The sequence below is a fragment of the Lithobates pipiens genome, unplaced genomic scaffold (assembly GCF_037356315.1).
Source record: "Lithobates pipiens isolate NorthernLeopardFrog02 unplaced genomic scaffold, aLitPip1_a1.2 Scaffold_8, whole genome shotgun sequence".
Classification (NCBI taxonomy): Eukaryota; Metazoa; Chordata; class Amphibia; order Anura; family Ranidae; genus Lithobates; species Lithobates pipiens.
Genome location: NW_027507903.1, coordinates 572,388,796 through 572,394,795, shown reverse-complemented (window position 1 = coordinate 572,394,795; position 6,000 = coordinate 572,388,796).

Sequence of the window (6,000 nt, the reverse complement as noted above, 5' to 3'; positions counted from 1 at the left end):
TTTTCCGCGGGGGTGGGGTCATTTGCGGGCGCAAAGTGCCACCTCCCTGATATGAGTTTCTGCAGGTTGGGATGTCTGCAAATGCAATAGCCCACTCTGATGGTCACCTCTCACTTTCCCCTGTGAAACTACCCTCAGGTCCAAGGTTTATGTTTTCTCCTCCTCCTCCTTTCTGTAGCGCTCACCTTCTGGGCCTTGTAGTCCCACATAGTTCTAAAAAAACTGAGCCCAGTGTCTGTGGGGACTACATCCCCCACAAGTCTTTGCTTCTCCCAGCAGTCCTCTAGCAAGGGTGATGTGGCCATTTCTACACAGACTGTATTGTAGCCAATCACAGAGACCTCCTTATCCTTGGCAGTGGGCTCTCTTCCAGCAGCCGTGGCAACTTGTGGAAATCTGTCACAATGTCTGTGTCCCTCTTTCTGGCTGCGAAGTTGCTCCATAAAATCCATTCATAGTCATTTCCTCAAATACTACAAAATTATACATATAAATTTATACATTCATATCCCTCTTACCCCCTTTTTCCCCCCTTTTGGTGTGGCTTGCCCTATCTCCATGCTGTTGTATCCTGATGCCGTTATGGAATTTTCTATCCAGCTTGCCCATGCTCTCTCATATGTCCTCTACTCCAATATGGAATTGAAAAAGGTGCTATAACTCATATTTAATACATGGCCAAAACTCAGCCCAATCCTAAATGTCATAACGAATTCAAAACCAAATTGTCTCCTCTGGGATAAGGACTTTCAAATGGGCTGAGAGGCCAAAAAAAGTATACAAGGTATAATAAAACATATCGTTTTTAATAATAAGACTAAAATAATATCAGCACATACAAAATTGCCATAAACAATACAATATAAAATTCATATATTTACAAAAAGTATCAAAAGAGACACAGTTGACAATATTTGTTCCAAAGTCTCATGCATTTCACCTAAACTACACTGTATTACAGCATGTTACAGTGGACATAGGCAAAATCCAACGCGTTTCGAGGTCTTGTATGAATTCTCTTTATCAGGGGTGTGCGTAATTCACATAAGACAGTAATCGGAAACTATATATCTAAGATTGAAACAAAGTCAATTTTAATTAATATCAACATATCAATCATCTAATGGCACTTTGTATATTGGTATTATCCATAAATGAAAAAGAACTCCAATATGTTTTCCTATATAATGGTAGATTACTATTTACTAAATATTTCCACTGTGTTAACGTTGGGGCTTCTGCCTTCTTCCAAATCAGCACTATTGCTTTTCTAGCATAAAAAAGCAACAGACCCACCTGTATTCTCCTTCCTATAGGGGTGATATTATTCCCTACTAGTCCCAATAGGCAGATCTCTGCCTCATGATTTAAAGAGACTGATGTTACTATAGGAATTACTCCCAAAACCTCCCTCCAGAATATCACTATCTTTGGACAAGACCAGAATATGTGGATGAAATTTTCTGGGGTACCTGCACATCTCCAGCAGTTTTGAGAGTTTGTTGGAAATATTTTGTAGAATTTGTATGGCGTATAATAACTTCTATGTATTATTTTAAATTGTATTAACTTATCTTGCAGAGATACTAGTATTTGGAGTGGAGATCTCCATATCTCCTCACAGTTTTTATCTGCTAATGTTGGAGCATCTCTTGTCCAGCTTTCACATAGCTTACTTATATCTGAAAATGTAGTTTTGGATAAGTAGCTATATAAAATTGAAATTTGCTTTTTTTTGGTCTTTTTCCTTACCATTTGCTCTAAGCCCTTGTACACACGGTCGGACATTCCAACGGAAAATGTCCGATCGGGCCGTGTTGTCGGATAATACGACCGTGTGTGGGCTCCATCGGACTGTTTCCGTTGGAATATCTGACGGACCAAGTTTTCCAGCTTGGCTATAAACATTTCCGACAACATGATCCGATCGGAATTTGTCCGATCATGTGTAGAGAATTCCGATCAGACAAAGTGCCACGCATGCTCAGATCAAATTCCTACACCAAAGCTATTGGCTACTAGCCTGAATGTAGTCCCGTTGTAACGAAATAACGTCATCACGTTCTGAACGATCGGATTTTCCGACAACTTTGTCCGAACGTGTGTATGCAACAGTTTCGGACAAAATCCGTCGGACAAAATCTGATGGATTTGGTTGTCGGAATGTCCGACCGTGTGTACAAGGGCTTATTCTGTTTCTGTCAATTGTGGCATCCCCTCCGGGAACTGAGCCAATAAAGCATGAACCAACTGCATGTATCTAAAAGTGTAGTTCTCAGGTATATTCCAACATTTCCTTATTTCGGCAAATGAAATAATTCTCCCTTCGGGTACAGCTTGTGATAGTTTTTTAATCCAAAATCTAGTCCATGCCCTTGGATCTTGGATGGAATCCAAATGTGGGAGCTCTGGATTTCTCCATAATGGAGTGTGTGGGGATAAATCCCCTCTCAAATGGTCCTCTTTTGCCATGGCTGCTCTCCATATTTTTACTGTCGTAATCATGGAGGGAGTCAGAGCTGTCCTATATTTTAATCCACGGAATGGCAATGACTGCAACACCTCCCGCGACTGGACCACTGCAGCCTCTACCATCGTGGCAGAGTCAAATCCATCCGGATTCAGCCATCTCTCTATCGTCACCAACTGTGTAGCCATATAATATTTATAAAGGTCTGGGAAAGCCAATCCCCCCTGTACCGCCGGACGCATAAGTACGCTTAGTTTAATTCTAGCTGGTTTGCCTTTCCATATAAATGTAGAAAACATGCCGTGTAGCTGTGTAAAAAACGTCTTAGGCAACCACTGCAGAGAACTTCTAAATAAATACAGAAATTTAGGAAGAATCTTCATCTTTATTAAATGTATACGCCCCAGCAGCGACAGGGGCAATGCCTCCCAGATCTTTAACTTTTTCTTACACTCCTGTATTACTGGATCTAAATTCAGCATTTTAAAGTCTTTGACCTGTCGAGATATTATTATGCCCAGATACTTAAATTCCGATACACATTTTAACGGTAGATCTGGGGGAGCTGTGTCTTGTGCCCCTTTGTCAATAGAGAATAACAAAGACTTATCCCAATTCACTTTAAGCCCTGTAAACATTGAAAAAATATTCAGTAGTTCTAGAGTTCATTTAAAGTGGAAGTAAACCCTTCTATAATTTTCAGTCAAGGAAGCTGCCATCTTGGCCTCTAATGATTCTTCAACTGCCATAATGCTGCACATGTGATCAGTTATGAAACCAGCCATTGGATGGTTTGAAAGTTTGGTTGAGAGCACAACCAATGTGAAAGTTAGCATTTCCAGCATGCCGGGAATGTAAGTGTTTTTTGAAACTGGGTTTACTCCCGCTTTAAATGGAGGACCTGCATCTCTCAAAAACAGCAACATATCATCGGCATACAGGGCTACCCTCTCCTCCAGCCCCCCAATACGAAGTCCCTGAATATTCGGCGAGGTCCTAAGAGCCTCTGCCACGGGCTCTATTGAAAGAGTGCCGGAGAGATAGGGCAGCCCTGCCTCGTGCCTCTATGCAGCTGAAATGGGGACGAGAGCCTTCCTCCCAATTTTATCGATGACATGTTTTTTTTTTTTATATATTGTTTGTATCCATTTAATAAATATTAATGGAAATCCCATCCTTCAAAGTATTTCCCAAAGAAAAGGCCATTCAACCATATCGAAGGACTTCTCTATGTCCAGAGAGGCCACCGTTCTAGATCCCTCATATACGTGGTGAGTATGTTTGTATGTAATCTACGTAAATTAACATCTGTCGTTCTTTCTGGCATGAATCCTGTCTGATCCGAATCTATGATATTCTTTAATAAAGGTTGTAATGTCAATGTTAATATTTTCGGCAGTATTTTTAGATCTATATTTAACCACTTGCCGACCGCCGCACGACGATGTACGTCGACAGAATGGCACGGGCAGGCATATGGGCGTACCTGTACGTCCCTGCCTTCCCGCGGGTGGGGGGCCCGATCGGGCCCCCCCCGGTGCCTGCGGCGGTCGGTATTCGTTTGGGAGCGATCCGGGATGAGGGGACGGCCATTCATTCATGGCCACCCCCTCGCGATCGCTCCCGACGAATGGAAATGCTCCGTGACATCACTTCCTCTCCTGTAATGTAAACACAGGAGAGGAAGTGATGTAATCTCTCCTCCGTGTCGGTATTTTTCGTTCCGGCACCGAGGAGAGAGGATCGGTGAGTTGCACCAACACGACACTTCACAGTAGAACATGCCAGGCACACTCACACCCCCCCCCCCCTTCACCCCCCGATCACCCCCCCAATCACCCCTGCCCCCCCAGTCACAGTGACACCAATTGCATTTTTTTTTTTTTTTGCATTGGTGTCATTTGTGACTGTAATAACTGTTAGGGCAGTTAGGGTTAGCCCCCTTTAGTTCTAATGTACCCCCCTAACCCCCCCAATAAAGGTTTAACCCCGTGATCACCCCCGTCGCCAGTGTCACTAAGGCTGGGTTCACATTGCAGCGGTTTATGAGAACGGATGTGATTCGCACCGCACTGCAGTGCAAATCACATCCGATCTCTGTGCGATTCGAGTTCAGCCATACAGATAGTATGGCTGAATTTGCGTCACACCCGCCGCACCCGCCGCAAATTCGCACGGGACCCTTTTTTTGGTCCGCAGCAGAATCGGATCGCATGGGTGTTCACACCATGTGATCCGAGTTTGCAGATCGCACTGCGATATGCGAACTGATCTGGGGGTGTCATTAACATTTCACTGACACTCCCAGCAGTTCGCATAGGGCAGTGTGAACTTCCGCCGGGAGGCATGCGATGCGGGAACCCGCCGGGGATTCGTGGCGTTCCCGCATCGCTCCAGTGTGAACCCAGCCTAATAAGCGATCATTTTTCTGATCGCTGTATTAGTGTCACAGGTGACGCTAGTTAGGCAGGTAGGTATTTAGGTTCGCCGCAGCTTTTTATAGCGCCAGGGACCCCCATATACTACCGCATAAAGCCCCCTAGTTAACCCTTTCACCAGTGATCACCATATAACTGTTACAGGTGACGCTGGTTGGTTAGTTATTTTTTATAGTTTCAGGGCACCCGCCATTTATTACCTAATAAAGGTTTAACCCCCTGATCACCCGGCGGGTGTCATTTGTGACTGTAATAACTGTTAGGGCAGTTAGGGTTAGCCCCCTTTAGTTCTAAGGTACCCCCCTAACCCCCCCAATAAAGGTTTAACCCCGTGATCACCCCCCGTCGCCAGTATCACTAAGGCTGGGTTCACATTGCAGCAGTTTATGAGAACGGATGTGATTCGCACCGCACTGCAGTGCAAATCACATCCGATCTCTGTGCGATTCGAGTTCAGCCATACAGATAGTATGGCTGAATTCGCGTCGCACACGCCGCACCCGCCGCAAACTCGCATGGGACCCTTTTTTTGGTCCGCAGCAGAATCGGATCGCATGGGTGTTCACACCATGCGATCCGAGTTTGCAGATCGCACTGCGATATGCGAACTGATCTGGGGGTGTCATTAACATTTCACTGACACTCCCAGCAGTTCGCATAGGGCAGTGTGAACTGCCGCCGGGAGGCATGCGATGCAGGAACCCGCCGCGGATTCGTGGCGTTCCTGCATCGCTCCAGTGTGAACCCAGCCTAATAAGCGATCGTTTTTCTGATCGCTGTATTAGTGTCACAGGTGACGCTAGTTAGGCAGGTAGGTATTTAGGTTCGCCGCAGCTTTTTATAGCGCCAGGGACCCCCATATACTACCGCATAAAGCCCCCTGATTGCCCCCTAGTTAACCCTTTCACCAGTGATCACCATATAACTGTTACAGGTGACGCTGGTTGGTTAGTTATTTTTTTATAGTTTCAGGGCACCCGCCATTTATTACCTAGTCTCACTAGTGTACCCCTAAATTTAGGGGTGTCTACTTTCCAAAATGGGGTCATTTGGGGGGGGGGTTTGTGCCATCTTGGCATTTTATGGCCTTCA